At 57.9% G+C, this 14014-nt stretch overlaps 1 protein-coding gene across 2 annotated transcripts in view; it reads left to right on the top strand.

Annotated features, from left to right (window-relative positions):
• The window catches only part of FAM19A5 (family with sequence similarity 19 member A5, C-C motif chemokine like), a 347289-nt gene that overhangs the window by 52954 nt on the left and 280321 nt on the right, over positions 1-14014 (top strand). The gene's annotated exons all lie outside the window — the stretch shown is intronic.

Genomic DNA, 14014 nt, shown 5'->3' with positions numbered 1-14014 from the left:
TTCGGAGGTCCCGGGAGTGGGGAAGGTGACCCTGGGCCCCACCCCAGTGAACATGGCAGCTAGTGCTGCAGGCGCACAGGCCCATCTTCAGGTGCAGGAGGCCTGGGGGTGCCTGATGGGAATCTGACCCTGTGGGGCTTTGTCCAGTGTCTCTGTGGCCAACTGCACACACGTGGGTGTTGACACCCAGTGAGATTGCTCTTTCTCTTAAGTGAGCGTAGTGAGGAAGATGGCTGGAAATGCCGTGTGCGGCTGCAGTTCCGAAGCTGCTCGCCTCTCTGGGTCATTGTCTCTCTGCCCTCCTGCTCCCTCGCCCTGCCAACCGTGGAGATGACCTGTCCTGCCATGCCCTTTAGCATGAGCTTGGGTTTCCAGCCAGTCTATATTTTGTGAGATTGGGTGCCTGTCTGTGGAACAAACCAGAAACTCAGGGCTCGCAGTGGTGTTTGAGACCCTGGGTCAGCAGTGGTGGCTTTGACCGTGGTCTGTGGGTCGGCTACAGTGGGGTCAGACTGGACCCTAGGCTCCGGGCTCCGGGGCAGGGGAGTGGACTAGGGGAGTGGACAGCTTTGCTGCTCTCGGCAGGCTGGGCTCCAGGTGGTGGGTTGGGTTCAGGGCTGCACTTCACAGGGACAGGCCCAGCCTCAGAACCGCATCACTGCCATCCCCTCCAGGTCACGAAAATCCCACTGGCTCAAGCAGACCACATGGCCAAGCCCAGCATCAGCGCAGGTGAGGGCGTGCGTGAGAGTTTTCCCAACAGTTGCCTAACAGCCAAAGTCTTTTATCTCCTGACCCCTTTAATCGAGTTCCCTGTACTACCTGGCATACAGCAGGTGCTTATTAAATGCTTGGCCCGCTGCTGGACTAAAGTCATTTGGTTTCACTGAACTCATCGTCTTTCTGGGAATGATATTACAAGAAGCTTTCACACCCACGCTGGAAGAACCTTTTGGCCAAAGAGTTCTTTAATAGTGATCAAATTGATCGAAAGAAGAGTTTTCCCACATAAAATGTGAATTCATTGGCATGAAATGACAGTCAGTTTCATCATAAGTTGTCTCCTGAGTAGAAATAGGAAGAGTAAACATGTACATCTTTCTCAAATGGAATGAGCCTAGCTTCCAGCCAAAGGCAGGATTCATGATCCCATTTCTCTACTTTGATTCTCTTTAGAAATACAGTCACCAAAAATTAATTGCCAAGTAGTCTGCAGTGTGTAGACACCGAGGGCTTTCAGCCCAGGCCTGATATTGATACCTGCTCATCAGCACATTTGAATTACGTGGACTGTCAATAAATGCCTGGAACATTGTGAGCTTCGGGGACATGAAGTCCATTTACCACCAGGCAGCTGGCGGCCAGCACCAGATCCGTGCTCTTCTGAACTTTGGTGTAGCAAATGATTCTGCATGCCTTCCAGAAAGTGGCCCTAATTTGAATTCAAATCGTATTCATGGTATTGGCTTGGTGGCGTTTGGAGGAGGGGACACCATGGCAGTAACAAGCAGGATGCAGGGACCTCCCAGGGGCCCACCTGCTCCTGTCAAACCGCGGTGGTCCTGCCTGTCCTGCTTTTGGAGATGACTGCCCCAGATGGTGGGGCAGGGCCAGGGCCAGGCTTTGGGCTCTGGGACCAGGCAGAGCCGGGTTGGGCTTCATCTTCCACACCAACTGCTGTGTGGCCTGCAGTGGTGGTCAGAGCTGTGGCACCTGTGCACACTGAGTACAAGCATGGGCCCCTGCCCAGGTCTGAGGACTATGTTCGGAGATGAATGAAAAGGCCAAGCCCCCTGCTAGCAGTGCCAGATGCCCTCGGGAACTGGACTTGTGGTCCTGGGCATTCATTGCCAGCTTGCTCTGCACCAGGCGAGGTCTGAATGATTTCCTTGCGGTGCCGCAGTCATCCCTGAGGCCACCCTGCCAGGTACTGTCACATCCCTCTCTTTCTCAAAGAGAAACTGAGTCACAGGGTATTTCAGTAACTGAGAACATTAAGTGACCTGGATGTGGCAAAGCTGGCTTGTACCAGAAGCTGGGAACTTTGGGGCATGCTGGGCGTGGGTGTAGCAGCCTCTCTGTGTCCACCCGAGGTGGCCCTGCCCTGTTTCCACACACAGCCTGCCTAGAGCTAGAGAAGGCTCCAGGCGTTGAGTGCTCAGCTCCAGGAGCTGGGCAGATGGCACACCTGACCAGGATAAGGTATAGGTCTGGGAGAACGGGGTCAGTGCAGTGCAGGCCACAGGTGAGGGCAGATGCAGATAGGAGCGCCATTAGAGGGCAGTGAGAGGGTAAGGGCTTCCAGGCTGGCATGTGGGCCTGTCGTGCACTTTTCCCACAGACTGGTCAGAAGTGCTCAGCAGGACCCTGGATGCCTTCCTGGGAGTAACTAAGAGGTCATGTCTGGATAGAACCAGATGTGAGGGCTTAGACCCCCACAGAGCCAGGTGCCCCTGGGAAATGCCAGCATTGTGTGAAGGAGTGTCTTGTAACAAAGCAGATATCCCCTGCCCCCCACCCTCATCCCGCAGTTCCTAGCAGGTTCCATTGCCTTCCAAACTTGATGCCGCTGGATGCTCCCGAGGTCCCTTTGCAGGTTGGAACCTGTGGCTCAGAGGTGAGGCAGTTTGCCTGGAACCACACAGTGGCTGGGTGTGGAGTCTGGACAAGGTGCATCCTGATCCAGGGCCCCCTACTCTGATCCATGGGTGTCTGGGCTCCAAAAAGCTTTCTCTGACCTTCTTGTTCTTGAGAAAGCGTGGTGCCTCCAGGATTCAGGCCTGAGTTGTGCCTGGGACCATGTGGGTCCCTTTCATTCCTGTGTTACCTGGGGGTGAGGCAGAGGTTCCTGGTCCTGCTTTGGGCATCATAAGATGGGCTGTTGTGGTGTCCCCTCCCCGCCAGGGCTGCTCTGAGGGCGCCCCTGGGGAGCATCATGCAAAGTCCTCCGCGCCCCTCTGGGGCACAGGGTGGGGTCTCTCCCTGTGGTGTCTCCGTGAGCAGGAGGCAGGCACAGTATGAATGTGGCCTCTGACAGCACAGCCATGCTGAAGACCCCTCAGTCCGGCCTCCTGGGGCCGCTGGGCCTGGAGCACCCTGGAAGGCAGAGAGCCCCCCAGGTCAGTGCTTCTGAACTCGGAGGAAAACACCAGCCAAGGGCTGGGCAGCTCAGCTCTGACCCAGACACCTGGCACGGCCTTGGCAGGTGCCGGCCCCGTCTCAGCAGACCCATATCCTCTCCTCTCACCTCCTGGGCAAGGACACCACCAATGAAAGGCTTGTAGGAACTGGATGAGCTGCATGAGCCCCCGGGATGGGACCAGGTGATGGCGGCTCGCTGGTTTTCCAGGCACACACGAAGGGGCCGAGCCCATCAAGAATTCCGCTCCAGAACTCCTTGATATTTGGCTTAAAGTTCAGCTCTAAATATAGACCCGTTGGGGTCTGTCGCAAATGTTTTCTTGAGGGGTCTGTGATGATGTGCGTGGGGTCCTAAGAGGGGCCGGGTTCTGGCCCCCACCCTTCTCGTGGTCTGCGGCGCTGATGGAAGCAGGTGCAGGAGGGGAGACGGGGGGCCAAGGAGACTCTCTGGCAAGTGCTGCCTTCTCTCCCCTCCCTAAAGACCCTTCTCCAGGAGAGCTGCGCCTCTGCCCCGCCCGCTCCCCTGGCTGACCCAGGACCCACCTGCCGTCCTGAGCGTTCCCGTGGCAAGTGTGGGCATGGCCGCTGCTGGTAACGGAGGAGTGAGATCAAATGAGTAGCCTCTGAGCCCCTGGTGGGAGTTGGGAGCCCTGTGGAAAACTGACTGAGAACGCGGGCTCCTGCGGGAAGGCAGTGCTGGCCCCACGCCCCGCGGTGGCCGTCCTGCTCTGACTGTCCTCCCGGCAGGAAGCATCCTCCAGTGTTCCCTCTGCTGTGTCCTGTCACCGCGGCTGTGTGGCTGCAGCCTGTGCACTGTGAGCCCTCCTTGGGTGGGTTCCTGGGGACCACCAGAGAGCCCCTCCCAAGGAGTCGCCAGTCACAGCGGACCCCACCTAGCTCTTCTGCCATGGAGAAGGATCCACACCTGCCTGCCTTGGGCGAGCTGCCTTTGCTTGCTGGTGTCCTGGTGCCTGGCTGCTGCTACCCAGGAGCCGGGCTCTGGGCAGGGAGGAGGGCTTCCTGGAGGCAGCGGCAGAAGTCTGTTGATCTGAAGCCCTCAGGAAACCTTCTTAGGGGGTCTTGTTTAGGAAACAAATCCCTCTGCTGATGTAGCTGCTGGCTGACTGTCAGCGCTGCCCGCTGTGGGAAGCCCTTATGAGCGTGTACATCCTCTCTCGGGGTCCTGCAGGCCACGCGGTGGGAGCCTGCTCTCCCTGGGTCAGGACACGGAGACTTCACAGCCCAGCAGACCCCACGCCCATGCCCAGCTCTGCCTAAATGGATCGATTATCTGGAAACCCCGTCGAGGGGCTCAGAATTGCGGGCAGGGTGAGAGACCCCTTCTGGAGGGGTCCCTGTAGATTAGCTTGGCTTACTTGATTCATTGATTTTGTCAAGGGTCCGTTTATCACACTGACAACTGGAAAAACCTTAAATAAATATTTATCATCCTCCGAGGGGCCCGGCCAGGCTCCCAGGGAAGAGGAGGGGCAGATGGGATTGCACCTACATGGGGCTTCCAGGGCTCACCCCGAGGGAGGAGGCCCAGAGCCAGCCCTGGGCACTGAGCCCCTGGTTTCCCACTGTTGTGATGCCCCTGCCTGCATTCTCTGCAGAATACCCTGGAGACTCAGGCCTGGGGCTGATCTGAGTGGGGGCTGGTTCCCATCCACCAGGTCACAGGCAGTGGAGTACCCCGGAGACTCGGGCCTGGGGCTGATCTGAGCGGGGGCTGGTTCCCATCCACCAGGTCACAGGCAGCGGACTACCCCGGAGACTCAGGTCTGGGGCTGATCTGAGAGGGGCCTCGTTCACATCCACCAGGTCACAGGCAGAGGTTGGTCTGCCTACTGCTCATTCATTCGTTCATTCGTGTGTCTTTCACCCCAAGAGCCCGCCCCTTGTCTCCCACCGCCATGCCCCACACGGGCTCAGCTCCGGCCCTGCTGTTGCCTTCCTCTGGAAGCTTCCTCTCTAGACATCCTCCTGACTTGTGTGATCCCGGCTTCCCTCAGATGCCCAAATACCACCTCCTCAGGGGAGCCCTCCTGGACCACCTTGACTCCACAGGCCCCCTGCTCTGTGCCTCTCCTGCCTGGCTCACTCTGTCTCCGTGGAGGCCCCCATACCCTGGCTTTGTGCTATGGACAGTGGTTCCTGTGCCCTCCGTGTGCCCCTGCAGACACAGGTCGGTCTCAGCTCTGTTCCCGGCTGCATTTCCAGTACCCTGACGAAGGACAGACCACCCGGAAGCACCCGAGCCAGAGGGAATAGGATGGAGGGAGGGAAGCAGGATGCAGGCTTCCCTGGTCGCACGCACTGGACACCCAGGAGGAGGCTGCGGTCATGGGGAGATCTGTGCCAGGGACAGGATGGTGGGAGAGGGTGAGGAGGCATCCCAGGGATGAGTCCTGGGGCAGGGCTGGGAGGGGACAGATCACCAGGCACCACTGTCCTTAACTCTGTCCCCCACCCGGGGCCCAGAGGCGTTCTGGAAGGTTCCTACAGTGTTTCTGAGCGTACATCCATGCTTGCCGTGGTGCAGGCCCGTCTGCCACCCAGGGCTCTCTGTCCAGGCCGGTGGTGCCCTCCCTGTCTGCCTGACTTGGGGCGCAGCCCTGACATGCCCAGGCCCTCCTCCGTTCAGCCTGTGGCCTCTCTTTGCGGGGAGGGCTTGTCAACGCCCCTGGAATCCAACCGAGAGCTTGACGATGGAGGATGTTTAATGCTCAGTAAGTGATCACCGTCCACCTGCCCAGCTCTTGGCCTCCATCCTGGCCAAGCGTGGACATGCATTTGTCCAGGTCGCTGAATGGGAGCATCAAAGAGGGTACGGAAATTCCCCCAAAGGGACAAATGAGGTACAAACCACAGGCTCCCTTTTCATCTTGCTCCTGCTCCCAGAACCCAGGTCCTCGGGCGGCCGCTCAGAAGAGCTCAGCTCCCACCCGGGCTCAGGGAAGAGATCAGGCTGTGGAGAGCCTTTGAAGGGTTGGGAGGAAGAGGCCGGAGACTTTCTGAAAGGGCTCCCGGCAAAAGCGTCCCCAGGGAAATGCTCCCGGGTGTCTGGACTGCCGGCTTTGAAGGTGCAGAAGTTTGACGGGCTAGTTTAGTCCATCATTTTTTTTCCCATTAATAAAAATTAGGATAGGAAAGAAATTATCATAATCCAACATTGACAATGAAGCTTTCCCATGTACTCCTCTTTCTGTAAGGGTTTTTTAGCAATCAAAATGATTATGATTAATACAGTGCATATTAAAACTTTTAACCTGGTACCTTCATAAAGTAAAAAATGTTCCCAACATATTACATTTTTAATCACATGAGTTAATTACTCTTTAGGGAGGCTTTGGAGATTCTGGAAAGGAGGGTATTACGGATTTCAAAGAATGAGACTGAAACTGTCATTTTAATGAGAATGCAAATGAGATTGCTGAGGTTCAGTGAAGGTCACAGCGGCTTCATCATCAAGTTATTACAGCCATTTATTGCCAGTAACAAATGAATATTAAAAGCTATTGTTTTAACAGATTAGACCTCCAAATTATTATTATTTCAAAATTTCCCGGGTGTCTGGAATATAATTTAAAAATTATGAAACACTAAGATTCTCTGCAGACCTACAGTCCTCTCATGAGCCTGATGGTTTTTATAGAGACGTGGGTCTGTCTGTCGCCAAGTGTCAGAGCTTACAGGAGTATCTGCAGAGACAGTGGGATGCTCGTGGTCAGGTGCTTGCTCTCCCCATAGTGGTCCTGAGAGGAGGTCCCACAAGCCTCTCCAAGCTGTGTTCTCGGGGTCTCTGGGCAGGGGCTCAGGGTGGCAAGGTAGCCCCTCCACCCAGGGATCTGAGATCTCTTATGGTAGAGGTAAGAGAAGGCTGTTCCAGCGGCTATCATGGCAGCAGGAGGTCAGACGACTCCCACTACAGGGCCACCCAGTCCCGGACACCTGTCCCTGCCCCACCCACTGCTGTGTCTTAGCAACCAGCCCAGGGCCTGGCACAAGGGGCTCCGTGGATGCCGAGTGAAGGGAGGGAGGATGGATGAAGGAATGAAGGAATGAAAGGATACTGGCCGGTGGCATGGGGCCGGCGGTGGGCTCAGGGCTCTTTCTAAGCGGCATGGCCAGCTTCCCAGGCGCCTGGACATTCTCCTCCCTCATCCCTTTCCCTCTCAGAGCAATCCCTCATCTCGCCAGCAGAGCAAGTGGAGCTCAACCCTGGTGTTCAGACTGTGTCCTGAAGGGGGTTTCTGGGGAGGGCGGCTGCTCCCTGATGGAGGACACGAGCTCCCAGCTCATTCCTGTGGCTTTTCCTGCCTCTCACTCTCACAACATAGGTGTTCAAGCTTGTCTGTGTTTTCAGAAGTGCGGATCTTTATGGGAAGAGGGAGAGAGGGAGACAAGGCAAAAACAACAAAAAAAACCCCAAACCCACTAAACACTGAGAAGCTCCTGGAAGCGGCCTGGGGTGCACCCCCCATGCCATGGGCACCCCGTGGTCTGTGGCGTCCTGCAGCCAGGTGACCCTGACATCAGCAAGGCCCAGGGAAGAGGGGACCTCGTCCAAGCCCCTGAGACAGGAGCCCAGGAAGCTGGCCCAGGAGACCGACCCGAGGGCATCGGGCAAGATGGGGGTGTGGGGATGGGGGCGCTGTGGACGCTGGCCGGAGGCTGCCGAGCCATCTCTCGAGGAATAGCTGCTTCAAGCCCAGAGACCTGGGAGGGGATGTGCCTGGCCTGGGGTGGTGCTTGTGAGGAGTGGAGGCCCTGCCGCCTGCTCCCCTGCCCCAGCCAGGGCCCTCTTCTTGCCCTTGCTCCCTCCCTGGGAGTGTCACCTCCTGTGGGCAGAGTCCTTTGTGACCGTGGGATCCAGGGACCGGGTTAAAACCCTAAACACTGAACCCACTCCTGGAGGGGGAGAGTAGGGATTGGTGGTCTCACCAAGCTCCTGGACCACGGATGGGAGGTGATGTCACCAGAGACCAATGGCACAGAGCGCGTCGCAGGCAGAGGAGAAGAATTTGTCCTGGGGAGGCTCCCAGGGGACTGTGAGAAGAGGTGGGTCCCTCAGAGCAAGAGCTCACCGGCCCTGCATCCCCAGACCCCCCTGTGGCCAGCCCCTCTGTCAGAGCAGCCCCTTTGGGGTTCGCCAAGCTGCAGGGACCCAGTGAGGTTGTGGCTGCATCTCGGTCCTGTGCACCACAGGGAGAAGTAATTAAATGTAGTAGATGCGGAGGCTCCCGAAATTACATGATTTAGGAGCTGCAACTTACACGCATACGCACGCGTGCTAAGCTGCAGATAATTAATAGATTTATTTAAATCAGCCTCTGCCATCTGTATTCATCTGGAAGAGATGCTTCTTGGCAGGCCTATGTTGGAAGACCTTTGATCTGTGAAAGGAAAGCGGGGTGTGTCCCGAAGAGGCGCTGGGGCAGCAGGGGATTCGGGTCCCCGGGGCCTCTGGTCTGCAAGGCACGTACCGCACAGGTGTGATGGGGCAGTGACTGCAGCAGACAAGGCCAGGTGGTTCCTGCAGTCAGACCCGAGTGGGAGTGAGGCAGACAGGGATGTGGAGTCCCCTCGAGGCTGTTCTCAGAGACACCCCCCTAGGCAGGGTCCCACCCGATCACAGCCTTGCTCAGGGCCCAACCTCCACAGCCCCAGAGGCCCCATGCTCACTTCCCTTGTGGGCACTGCCCGGCTCCCGGGATGCGGACCCGGGCACCCTGCTGTCCACAGTGGCATCCTCATGCACTCACTGGGGCACAGACCCTCCTGCTTGGTCCTGGGAGGAGAAGCAGATGGCACTCATGAGTGTCAACCCTCCCAAAGGAGAAGAGGGCTGCAGCCGGACCTGGCGTGGTCACCAGGGGCACCCACCACTGGGAAGCCCACAGGGAGCGGGCAGAGTGCCCAGGTCTGGGGTTCAGGGCCAGCAGCAGTAACAGCATCAGAGCTGTGCTAGGGTCTGAATTGTGTCTCCCCAAAATCCGTATGTTGACGTCCTAACCCCAGCTCCTCAGAATGTGGCCATACTTGGAGACAGAGGCTTTAAAGAGGTAATTGAGGTTAAATGGGGTCAGAAGGGCGGGGCCCTGATCCAGTATAACTGGTGTCCTTACAGGGAGAGATGAGGACACGGACAGGCACAGACGGGCCACCCTGTGAGGACACAGAGAGAAGACAGCATCCACAGGCTGAGGAGGGCGGCTCCGGAAGGACGCAGCTCTACCCACACCCTGACGCTGGATTCCCAGCCTTCAGGGCTGTGAGGAGGACATGAGTTTCTGCCCTGAGTGATGCTGAGGACAGGGCTGACGGGAATGCACCTGTGGCGTTCTGTTCTGGCCGCCCTAGGACACCAGCCCCAGCTGGTGGTGAGATCAGAGGTGAGCACGGCGGCTCCTTACAGGAGACTGAGTGGGAGCCTGGTCTCGCCCAGGCGTTGTAGGCTCTCCACTGAAACCTGGCAGCTCAGGCTCCCTGAAGATGCCAGGCCACGGGCCGCCGAGCGCCACAGCCACTGGTAGGCAGGGGGGCACCTCCAGACTCTCGGCAGAGGTCCAGCCCCCACAGCACCTCTTCCTGACCTGCCCTTCGCAGGCAGTGATGGGCCATCATTGTTCAGGGAGGGCTCTGGCCATGCCTAAAGCTCCCTCCCTGAGGTCAGCTCCCCTAGAATCCACTGGAAGGAAGTGTCCCCTGCAGATGGGTCCCAGAACCCCTGTCCCTTGAGGTCACAGTGAGGACACAGCTGGAGGATATGTCTAGGCCAGGGCAGGTGTGACCTTTCCCACGAGACAAGTAGGTGGAGACAGAATGGAGCCACGGAGCCCGCTCAGGCGGAGGCCCCAGACCGAGGAGGGTGTGGTCTGTTTCCCTCCCCTGTTTCCTTTAGATTCTGTACCTCACCAAGATCAGCACACCCTCCAAGGAACGGGGAAGGTGATGGGGACTCCCAGATGGATAGCGAGCCAGGCCTGTGCCAATTCATTCTTATTCAGTGCCACCGTCGCCACATCCCAATCTAGTCATTATTGCGTCTTCGCTCTCCGTGGCTGCATTATAACTGGAGCTTATGTTCAATTTGCTGGGAGCCGGCAAATCATCGTCTGCTTTTCCTCAGCACACACTAATTTGCTGTTGGCCCTAGGTGTTTCTTAAAGTCTAGCATTTTACACATAGACAAATTAAACCTCGTTTTTGAACGTGTTCCTCCCTGGAACTGACATAATGCTCTGTAATGTCTGTTGCGCCTCTTGGGGGCTTGGGGCTCATAATATCTGCATTTTCAAGCAGCAGATTCCTTGCAGGGACGTGTCCTCAAAGCCAATAATGAAGTGATTAAGGAGAGTTGGGCTCCTGTGGGTGTTTGCCCGTGTGAGCGTGGCCTCAGGAGCGGTGGTCTGGGGAGAGGTCTCTTTGTTGCTGTGGAATATTCATTTGGCGAACCAGGAACACCTCCGTGGTATCTTCCAGGCGTGGCCACTGGGAGACTCGAATGTGGAGACGTGGTCCAGGGGCTGTAGACCAGGGGGGTCCAGTCAGGTTCAAGGGCCAGGATAGGGAGGGGCGTGACGCGAGTGTGTGCCACCAAGGGCTGGTGGTTCACCAGGTCAGGAGGACACCCTGGGTGCCCACGTGTGCCAGGTGCCTGGGCGAAGGGCGGGCCCACCTCCTGGGCTTTACTCGTCTCCACCAGCTGCCACGGAGAGAGAACGGGTGCACAGTGGGAAATTCACAATGAGCAGGTGTCAGGCCTGAACTGTGTCCCCCACATTCAAATGGACTAGCCCCAGGGTGATGGCATTTGGAGGTGACAAGGTCATAAAGGGGCCCTTATACTGGGGTCGGGCCCTTAGGAAAGAGGCGAGAGGGAGGCGCCCCCTCCCTCTTACTGCTACACGAGGGACACAGTGCCGAGGGGCCCGAGGAGGGAGCCCACACCAGGAACCCAATTGGGCTGCCCTCGACCTTGTTGAGGTCAACAAGGCCTGCAGGCACCCGGGCCATGGTGTTTTGTGTTGGCAGCCGGGGCTGACCCCAGCGGTGGATGCTCTGCTGGGCCACTGGGCTGCCCCGCAGCAGATCTCGGGGCCCATGGTGGCTGGGGCTGCTTGGGAAGCGGGCCCCATGGTGGAGGGATGGCTCTGACTCTGGTCCCTCAGCCATCACTGCTCTGTGCTCTTTCTCGTCTGAGGGTGGCCTTGCTCTTGGGAGCAGGTACCGAGGTCCCAGGTAGAGCCCCTCCGTGAGATGAGCCGGGTCACCTGACAACCCACACTGCCGGGTCCCCTGCCCCACAACCCCTCCTCTGACCCTGGCCGTCCTGGAGCTCTGCTCTGAGAGGCGATGGCTGATGGAGGAAGGTGGGCCTCTTCCCCCAGTCTCCACATCCCCAAGGCTTCTCCCTGTCACTGCAGCTGTCACCGAGAGGGCTTTTCTGGGGCAGTCAAGCCTTGCAAGTGGGAGAACCAGGGAGACCTAGAGGGGATGTGGGTTTTGGCTGAGCCTTGAGGAGGAGGAAGGAAGCCAGGAAGGGGCATGTGGGATGAGGGCACAGCCTGAGCCAGGTAGGAGGGGTGCGGGGCCTGCCTTTGGGGAGCAGAGGGGACAAACCCAGAAGCGGAGCGTGGCGGGGATGGAGGAAGGGATGCAGATGCAGCGCCACAGGCCTGGGTCATTATCCTCATTACAACCATCGCCAGAGATGCGGTCGCCGTACGCTGAATCTTTATGGGGCAGTGGTGGACACGTTTCTATCTCAGCCTCGCAGAGGAGGACCTGAGGCCGCAATGCAGGGGTCCAGACCTGTGGGTGTGTGGGTCTGGGCAGGAGTGACCGCCAAGGGTCTTCTTTCTATGCACAGGCTGGCCATCCTCCATCAGGCAGCTGCCCTGGCCACCGATGCCTTCACAGTGTGGGATTTGGGGACCTCCATGTGCTGTCCCATGGGAAAGCCACGTCCTTGTAGGGGAGGAGCATCGCTGCTCTCAGCAGGGGGCCGTTTCTCTCACGGGAGCCTGTCAGTTTCTGGGCGGGGGTGTGACATGGCTTAGGCATCTCTCCCTGTGATGCGCCCAGGCCAGTGCCATCAGGCTCCTGGCATTGGTGTGGCCCCGGCATTAGTACGGCCCAGCAGGCCCCTCAGTGTTTCTATTCTCAGCCTTTGGTCACTGGAGACCACATGTGGGATGCCAGGAGCCCTGAGGGTGCAGATAGATCATCAGGGCCTGGGGCCAGCCTAGGCAAGGGCAGTGCCAGCAGGTGCCCCCAATGTGAACCAACGTGAGGTGCTTTCATGCTGCAGAAGGTGCCCGGGTCCTGAGACCCACGCTGGGCCATGAAAACCAGTTGTCTTTATTGTTTTTATTTCTTTATTTATTTAATTTTGAGATGGAGTTTCACTCTTGTTGCCCAGACTGGAGTGCAGTGGTGCGATCTTGGCTCATTGCAACCTCTGCCTCCTGGGTTCAAGCAATTGTCCTCCCTCAGTCTCCCAAATAGCTGGGATTTACAGGTGCTCGACACCACGCCTGGCTAATTTTTTGCATTTTTAGTGGAGACGGAGTTTTACCATGTTAGCCAGGCTGGTGTTGAATTCCTGACCTCAGGTAATCCATCCCTCTCAGCCTCCCACAGTGCTGGGATTACAGGCGTGAGCCACCGTACCTGGCCTCACAGTTGTCTTGAAAGTGGCTTTTGTTTGGCTCCTGTGTCTGAGCAGTTCTCATCCTGTGCTGTCCTCTGGACCTGGGGATGGAGGGGTTCCCTGTGTGGGTGACACTGGGGTTTGTCTGGGTCTGGCTGTGGCAGGCTCTGCTCTTCAAGCTGGGAGCGTTGTGGGTGGGGACTGTGGATGGGAGGTGATGCATCCCGCCCTGGGAAGGTGTGTGTGATCATAAGGACAGAATGTGCCACACAGGCCTCGGGGCCCAGGGAGCAGCTGGGCTGATGGCTGATGACATCCCACGTGTCGGACCCACTCTGCTCTGTGGCTCTGGGACGCTTTGCTGGTACCTCCATCACCAGGCCAAGGAAAGTCCTTTCTGCTTCAAGGACAGAAGCCAGAGCCTCTCTCTTCCCCAGGGATAGCCGAGTGCCCTCGTCACAACGTTTCTGGAGCCCCTTTGCAGGTCTGTGAATTCCTCAGGCTGCGCCGTAGGTGATGAGGCTGTTCCAGGTGTGCTGGGGCTGCTGGCCTCTGGGGAGGAAGGCACATGGTGTCCTCAGCAGGGCCTGTGTTTCCAGCCTCGTTTCGTGGGTGAAAACTCACCCACAGGTTTGGAGCCCGATCTCTCTGTGGAGGTCACACCACTCCACGGTTTGAAACGTTTGCCGCCCCTGCTTGTATCCGCTCCTCACGGTGGCTCTGGGTCGGCGGGGCTAGAATGCTTGGCTTTGTGATTGGCAACGCCTCAAGGCTTGGACACCCCGCTTCCCCCCCCACCCCCTGCTGGAGAATGGCGATGCCCGCGGTGGGTCATGAGCCACTGGCACAAACAATGCTCCCCCCAGGTGTCTAAAAATCAGTCAACCATTTCTGGTGCTGGGAGCGGACGTTGAGTCACTGACCTGGGCTTTGACCTTATTTAGAAGTTTGTGTTCCCGAGGCTCAGCATGGCTGCGTGGGGGCCAGTCCGGGGCCACGCACGCTCTGCACGGTGACGCGGGATCAGAGTCCTTTCCGTCCTGGGACTGGGACTGTGGGCGGTGGCTCGGCTCATGGCCGCTGGGCACCCTGCCCTGCCTCAGGCTCCCTGAGTGCTCTCTGCCTCAGGCTCCTTTTCTTAGGGATTCGTCGTAGGAACAAACTGGTAGGCGGTGGTGTGGAACTTGGTCCTGGTGCAGGGTAAGCACTAAT

Source organism: Theropithecus gelada, chromosome 10, assembly GCF_003255815.1.
Source record: "Theropithecus gelada isolate Dixy chromosome 10, Tgel_1.0, whole genome shotgun sequence".
Classification (NCBI taxonomy): domain Eukaryota; kingdom Metazoa; phylum Chordata; class Mammalia; order Primates; family Cercopithecidae; genus Theropithecus; species Theropithecus gelada.
This window is presented reverse-complemented; position numbering and strand designations above follow the sequence as displayed.